The following is an 8,853-nucleotide window of genomic DNA, read 5'->3' on the forward strand; positions in this document are numbered from 1 at the left end:
AGTAGACTCTGACCCATGTATTCATTCTTTGTGAACAAGTAATTATTTTTAATAAGCAGGTGCTCAGTGTTTCTTCATAAGATAAAGACTAAACAGTCAGATAGTGCCTATTCACTACTAAAACAGAAATAAGCTACAAAGCACCCTTTGCAAGTCAGCAATGGGGACAAGATCATATATCTTGTGTTTTTGGAAATTGGTTTAACTAGTGCATGACTGGTACTTATTGCTTACTATTCTAGCAGCTTTCTGCCTGAGGATGGCTTTGTGTTCCTTGCCATCACCTCTTAGCAAACAATGTATACTCCATCACACACACGTCAAGACCTTCTCCCAACAAATCTGCATTGTGTTAAGTCATTAAATGTGTGGTAATTTGTTACAACAGCATAGAAAACAAATACTTATGTCTATATTGGACTTTTGCGTATACTTTTCTATTTCTTAGCAGCTATGATGGCTCATATTCCTTAAACCAAAAGAATGCGCAGGGTAACAGAAGTAATACCGAGTGTGAAAAAAGAGTGAGGAGCAATGGGAAAGTTTAGAATTAGAGAAGATCATTGCTATTAGGAGGAGTTTAGAAATGATTTAGAATAGTTATTTGTGATATACAGGTGGTAATAAGATATGACCAGATACAGCTAATGACTAGTACAACTTCATGGAGATGGTTCATGTAATACCAAGACAGCAATACTATAGGATGGTCGCAGGCAATAGAGAATTTCAGGCAGCAGTTTCACATGACTAGAAAAAGGGAACTATTGAAGTAGCTGCAGAAGCTAGGGGCTCATCAGACCCTCAAAAACTAGGATGTGGGCCAAGCTGGCTAAGACTGACTAGACCCAACATGGCCCTAGGTTTGACCTAGGTTTCACCTAGGACTTCATTATATGCTCATTAACATACTAAATCTCACACTCACTAGCACCATGACAGTTCCAAGAACACCCATATTTGGTGTAAAAATGAGTGGCACCACAGTTCTGAGAAATCTCCACCCTTTTCCAGTAATCTTCAGGAATGTTCCACCTCTTGGGTTAAAGAAACTCATAAAGATAGAAACCCCATGCCTCACTGTGCAAGACTCTCTCTCTCGGGTACTTCCACACCCCCCTTTCTTGAATGTGTACGTTTGCTTTGCAATATACCTCCATACCCCCGTACTTTCACTATTTTCTGATTCATCCTTGAATTCTTTCTTGTGATGGCATCAACAGCCTGGACACCAGCAGGGACCAAGACCTCACTGGTGTCGCGGGGCTCCCCTAGCCTACCAGTATCAATACCTGAAGCTGAAGCTCAGGCTTGAATTTTGAAGGCAGGGGAAACTAGATATAATAGCACTAACCAATAGAGTGCTTATTTCTTCTGTGCACTACTGTAAGTGATTTTGATCGACTACCTATTTTAATGCTCTTGACTCTATGGGGTGAGGAATTATTAGCCCACTTCAGAGACTAGAGAGATGAGACATAAAGAGGTTTAAATAACTTGTCCAAGGTTGTACAGCGTAGAAAGAGGCATGCTTCATCCAAAGCAGTTTTAAATGGCATTATTTTAAACTGTGATTGTTTTTGGACAATGGCACTTGCATTTACTACTAAATGCCATGCTCATTTTTATATTGGGAATTCATACTAAGATATATATATATATATGCACACACACACATATATATTTTTTTATATATATATATAAAAAAAAATATATATATATATATATATATATATATATATATACATGTATTTATATATTTTCCTGAGGAAAAGTTTTATATACATATATGTGTGTGTGTGTGTGTGTATTCCCTCAGGAAAAATACGAAATCTCACTGGATCCGCCGTACAATTATAACGTTCTAAAACTTACTTTCTAGATCCCTAAAGTCTACAGTTTATCAGCTATCATGTGTTTGTTCCTCACTTCAGTCCTGAGAGTAAATGGAAGGCATTACAGTAACTTTTGTAGTAACGTCATCTAGGTGGGAGGTGGACGCGATAGCTTATGCAGCTGTCAGTTGTACTTCAATGTGCACAAGGTATAGGCAGAAAATACCTACAGCCAATTTGCTGTGCTCGATTTTTAATACAGATAAGAAAGAAATAATCCACAAGTTGTAGTCTTTCATCAATATCTACACTAAGAAACAGATATGGGCATAATTTTATGAATACAGGTTCTTTTACTACCAGATTTGCAATTCAATTACCTGAGGAGCTTTAAGTACCATTGATTATCCATTGGCTTATGGGATGGGCTAGCTATACAAGTATTCATTAATCCCTCAGTGCCCCAGGGTACTGGCGTGATTTCTGCGCAGCAATAGTTTCCTGACTCGAGTTTCACTAAGAAAAGGATTCATGGGTTAGAAAGCTTTCCCCCAGAAATGAAATGCAGCACATGGTTTAGGATTTGGAATGTAAATTCCTGCTGTTTTATCCTTGACACTTTTTTTTTTTTGCCCTTTTCTTGCGGAAACATTTCCCTACAGTTGTTTTCTCTTCTCACATCTTACCAATGTTTCTTCATACTAAAGGAAACTGTACATTTGGAACCAAATTTCAGAGCATTTCAACAAATGTTATGGCATGTTGTTGAGTAATAGCACAGACATTGAAATCTGTGCTAACCTGAAATTGACCTCTTTCTCAACCTCAGGAAAGCCAAAGAGAAACCCTAGATGTCCTTCTCCTCTCTATGCAACAGCAGCCACCTGTCTCCAACTTCCTGAGTTTCCTGTCTCTTGGCATCACATTTATCCCCTAGATTGCAAGTTCTCAAACCTGACTCACAATATAGTCATCTGGGGAGCTTTTAAAAAATACCATTCCCTGAGCCTCATCCCAGGCCTGTTTAATAGGACCCCTGAGGGGAGGAGGGCCCAGGCTGGATATTATTAAAGCCTCTTTAATTAATTCTACTGTGCACCTAGTTGTAAGTGCTACAGTTCTAGACCAAGCCGGATACCCATGAATGAACCCGGATTTCCTCTCCTTTCTAACCCTGGTCCCCAATATCTATTTGGTCAACTAAAACTGACAAATCTGCCTTGCAAATTGGCTCCTTTTTATCTTCCCTACCATTGCCTTAGAATATTCCTTGTTGCTAAAGGGGATCAGAATATGCCACCCCAAAATATGCCCCTTGTTATAAAGATTATTTGAAGCTGAAGACATTTGAGATTCAACAGATACAGAAAAAAAAAAGCCTTCTTCGAGCTTTTCTTGTCTGATTTTAAAGCAGGAACAAGACTGCCACAAATCTTAGAATCTAATCCCAGAAGGGAAAATGTGAATGAGACCTATACCAAAACCCTGAAGAGACGGAAAGATTACTCATACCTGTACAGACAAACATTATAAACCTTCTTATCTCTTGTTTGTTCCCCTAAAAACCCACCTATCTTTCCAAAAAGTCATGTGTTTTTCTGTAAGTACCTTTCTCTTCCTCCTTGTCACCTATTAAAAGTCATATAAGTTCCAAATTCTAACCACCCCATTTGAGTTACGCCTCAATGAGCTCTTCTGTATCTATAAGCATTAATAAGTATTACACGTATAAACTGTTTTTATTTTCCCGTTAATCTGTCAGTTTAATTTGCAGAGCCCCAGGTACTGAACCTAAGAGAGAGAAGACAGTTTTTCTCCCATACAGTGGGACCTCCTGGTAGTTTTCTTTTCCTCTGATCTTCTCTCTTTCCATTACAGTACATTGTTCTCACTGCCATAGGGTGGTCTTTGTAGGATGTGAATCTAATTATGCTAACCATCCCTTTCTTAAAATTCCTTAATTCATCAGGACTTTAGGACAAAGTCATGCAAACTCTTTATTTTCTGACTGCTCCCCACCTTTCTAGCTTCGTGTTCTCTCACCCTCATATACTCCATAACCAAAGAACTGGCTTCCTCATGCCTTCATGTTTTCTCCTCTAATTATTGATCTCAGTGCTCAGCTTTTAAGCTAAAAACCATAGTCCTTGCTCAAGCTGAGATAAGGGCATTCACCCAGTGCATGTTCTGCTTCTTTTATACCCTGTGCAACTTACTGTACTGAGTTGACACTCAGTCCCATACTGAGCAGGGGCTGTGGATCTTGCACATATCTCTCCTGTAATGCCTAATAGTGTTCCAGGCATATAGTCACTGTTTGATCGATCAACACTGAATGCGTGGTGGAATAGATAAGTGAACGAACACATTAAGTCATAGCCTGTTATTCCTTACTTCGTTTTCCTTGAGTCCTCCTCCATGTCATTGCATGATTAACAGAAACTATGTTGTTGGAGCAATGACAACATCTAAATGGCAAGTCTTCTTAGTGTAACTTTTGGGAGGGTATTAATAATGGTGATTATTTGAACCAAAGTTAAATTGCATACATAGTTAATATACCATTTTGTCAGACTCTCATAGGGAAGAGGGAACATAGGTAGGTTTATGGTCTTTGGGCTAAAATTTTCTGCTGTAAAAAATAGGTATGTAGCAGAATAAATAAATTTACAGCCAAGGTTGGCATGAGTAAATCTTGGAGTGGCAATGGCTTCATTCCCAAACCTTGGTCCTTTTCTGGGTGAATGTTGCTTTGAGAAGCTGCTTTTCCAGAGCATGAAATTTGGATAGCATGTAACACCATAGGTGGACAGATGGGTAACCCCTATAGCTCCTTTGAGTGTAAATATTGCTTTGAATTATTTGATATATAATACTCCTAATACAAGAGTTTTGCTTAGTCCCTTGCTTCTGGGAGAAATCTGTGCAAATGGTTTGTCTTTTTTGCTACCCTCTGCCTCTGCAACCTGACAATAAACTCTACACACTCCTCTGCCCTCACTGACATGGCAGAAACTCCTCCTGGATATGGTGTGGGATGGTGCAGATTATATTTCTGAAAAACACGGAATATGGGAATGATGGGACCAGCATTGCCAGATCCTGGGTTAGCATTTGCCAACACGAATACTGACTTGACTTTCTCTTTTTCATTAAGGAGGTTTACTTACTTCTTAAAAGAAGTGATTCTAGAATTGTCTGGATCATTTAGGTGTCAATATTTCATAGACAGCATTGCTCAAGCTAGGCATAATTATTAAAAAATGTGGAGTCATTCTTTTTTGATAATTTTTAAAGCAAAGGTTCTTTCAGTTTTATGTACAGCTCTGTTAAGAGTTAACCTCCAGAATCTCATGCAATCACGTGTCACCTTAGGGAAATCTATCTTTAAAAAAAATGTTGGTAAACCATTATTCTGTGTGGCTCGCAAATGCTGGGCCTGCCCTTTTTACTTTCAGTATGGGGTCTACAAAAATAATAGAAACATAGAATTGGAGGGGAAATACTAAGTGAGGACTCTGAAGCAGATTGTTCTCTCAATTCAGGAACTGTTTTCTCAGCATCTTGGGCTGGGACTTGGCTGCCTCATTCTAAACCCTTTCCAGTGATGGAGTGCTCAGTACTTTGAACTTCACACATTTCACCTTTTCTCAGCTTTAACAGTTAGAAAATTGTTTCTTGCATTAGGCGACAGTGGAAAAATCTAAATATTTCAGCCTATTTCACCGTGTATCTGGATCAGAACCTGGGGTGATTATGTAATCACGCCAGGAATATCATGGAACAAGGAAGGAAGTCTTGCAGAAGTGAGTCTTTGCACAAAAGGATAAAACAACTTTCTTCTCTCTCTAGGGTCATGGAGGTAGTTTGGCTTGGATCCCCAAGTGTGGAGACAGTGAGATGATTTGCTGTGGTAGAACGTGAAGTGCCCCTGGCCAGTGGAGGCAGGTTGGGAGTGGGCAGGAAAACATCTGAGTGATAAACCCCGTGATGGGTGTGAGGCTGGCCTGGGGATTTTAATTTATTTATACAGTATTTTTTTCTCCATTGTTTTGGACCATCATTAAAGCATGGCTGAACATTATATAGCATGCTTAGTTATAGTGCAAAGGAAGGGCTTATGTCCATCAGTGAGGAAAGGGGCCATGAGGGTGAGAACATTGTCTTTTCTGTTGGTGGAAGTGCCCTCAAAGGTTCCTTCTAGCTCCATAATTTTGGAATTCCATGTATAGTCCTTTTGGTATTTAAAAACCTTTCATCATGCTCTGCTCTTTCCGTCTCTTCCCAGCCACTCTAATGCGTGCAAATCTAACCCTGTTTCTTCACTAGTATTTCCAGGCTGTGATTTTTCTTTCCCAGGCAAACTATCTATTTTTTGCTTTTTCCATAACCAAGTCTAGGTTCTGGGTAGCCTAGACTTGGTTCTGAAAAAAGCAAAAAATAGATAAACAGTTTGCCTGGGAAAGGCTAATGAAGTTCTGAACTAACCAGAATGTTCTTTACAGCCCAGTCCCTGGTGTCTGGATGCTCAGTAGATTGTCCATGTCCCACCTAAAAAGTAGCCACAATGGTCAGGCATAATGGCTCATGCCTGTAATCCCAGCACTTTCGGAGGCTGAGGCAGGAGGATTGTTGAGCCCAGGAGTTCAAGGCTGCAATGAGCAAAAGATCACGTCATTGTACTCCAGCCTAGGTGGCCATGTGAGGCTCTGTCTAAAAATAAACAAGCCAGGGTGAACCTCATCTATCCTTTAGCTAAACAGAAGTAGAAAGAGCCAAAAAAGAACATGGACAGTGAAATTATGATGTTAACCCTACCTATGTCAGAGATACTTTCATGCCCCTGGTTTCTTCCTCAATTTTTGTGTGTTCAGACCCTGGTTTTCCAGGTGCTGCTATAGGTAAGCTGGAGACCAATGCTGATAGGACACATTTTAAAAAAACCTTTATTTTATTTTTGTGAGAAGCATGAATGTTGAAGCTTGGGTACTGTATTCTAAGGCAAAAGCTCTACTTTTTTCTACTCTATATTATCAGCGAAGTAGTGGCAGCTTTCGAACTTTTTTATTTCCTGTAATTTTTGGTTTAAGAGCTTTATTCTCTTAATCTGTATAAAGATATTGCTCTATACATTAAAAAACAGAAAGAAAAACAACTCCCTGAGGATAAAGCCTTCCCTAGGCTTCTTGACAGCACAGTTGAAATAATCTATCTTTTTAAATTACAAAACCATCTTGTTTTCCTTAGAAAAGCTGCTAGGGTTTTATTTTGGCATCTGGGCATCTAGTGGCTGATCTGAAAAATGCATCTAGAGAATTTCAAAGGAAAATGAATGAATGCTTCAACCTGGAGGAAATTTTTCAAATGTGTTAAGGAAGAAGGACCAATAAAAGGACAGTTTCTCTTGTTTTTTGTTTTGTTTTAAAGTAAGAGGGGGACTGGGACACACAATCAATGTGGCCAAGCTTGCAGCTGCATTTGTGACATGAACCTGCACAAGCTTAGCGCAGGCACTGGCCAGGTGAGGTGATGCAGTGGCTTGCCAGTATTCATTCTGTGAATCAGAGCCAACACTCTGGCTAACACACAGGGCTGTCACCTCTGCTCCCAAAAGAATTGATGTCACAGATGGAAAAACTGTTCGGAGATTTCAACCCCAGACCACTGATTGCTTTACCTGTAAAACAATTGCTCTGCCAGTGGCTGTAGCCTAGACTTGATTTTGGAAAAGCAAAAAATAGATCGACAGTTTGCCTGGAGAAGGCTGATGAAGATCTGAACTAACCAGGAGCACGTGTTCATCACTGTTCACCTAAATTCAACAACACGAATTTTCCTAAACCAAAAGGCAAAGGAACATAATAGAGTTCAGTCTTGCAGTTGGGAATTAGGTTACAAAGGTTACATTCACTTTAGGTATCTGTTCTCTGGGCTGTGACAACTTTGAAGAAGGAGTTCTGTCCCATTTTTCCTTCTAGAGTGGGTATGGCAGCATCCCAAGTAATGCTAAATATAACGGGTAGATTTGGTGTTTTGTGTAAACTGATAACCCTGGAGGAAAAGCAAAGGAAAGGGAGAGGTGTTGTTTGTTTGGTCATTATTTTCCCATCCTTTGTCCAGTCAAAATATGAAATTGCACTGTTCTCTTTGATACCCTAATCTTTATCTGTCTCTCAAAAGTCTGGATCAGTAGGCATTGTAGAGCCAGACGCTGGCCCATGCCCAAAATGTGTGAAGATAAATGGACACAGGCTATTAAATGCACATATTTGTGAATTTGTTTCACTTATATTTGCTCTATATGGTTGTTGATGACATTAGTGAGCAATAATTTATTGGGTGATACTAAGATAAATTTCAGTGTTATGTTGACTTCATCAGAATGTGCCTATTGGGGGTAAACATAAATGATTAATTTTTGACAGAAATGTATTACATGCTTACCATGTGCCAAACAATGAGTGGGGTATTGGATACAATGCTGGATACTAATGGAATTGTTCAAAGAAAAAGATTTAGGAAATAGGCCTTCCATTGGGAAAAATGAATGAATTAAAAAATTATTTGATATGTGATATGACAGGAATGTTTGATATCTTTTGATATGGACATTCAACAGTTTTATGTGGTTTTTTTGGTTTGTGGCATTTAGGCCTAGTCTAAAGAGGAAATCTTATCCAGGATGTAATGCAAACATTCTTTCCAGGAAATTAAAATCAGACAGTTCCTTTAGGTATGTTTTGTAAAACTGTCATTCTTTCCTATCCTGGAGGAATGGGGAGCTACTATCTCCCATGACTTCTGTGTTGCTTCAATTTTATTTTTTATGTTATCCTTTGGGAAAATTGACTTTTATTTTTGTGCTCATTTTTGTGAATTCTAAATGCTACCACAGTCAGGATATGAAAAAGTTTCGACACCTCCACAGCTAATTTTTCTCTGGTTTGTTTGAAGAACCTCGGCAGGGACACTGATCCTCATTAACTAAACTCACTGAACACTCAGTTTTCATGTGGGA

This window comes from Sapajus apella, unplaced genomic scaffold (assembly GCF_009761245.1).
Source record: "Sapajus apella isolate SASKATOON/1434 unplaced genomic scaffold, GSC_monkey_1.0 scaffold24, whole genome shotgun sequence".
In the NCBI taxonomy this organism is placed as follows: Eukaryota; Metazoa; Chordata; class Mammalia; order Primates; family Cebidae; genus Sapajus; species Sapajus apella.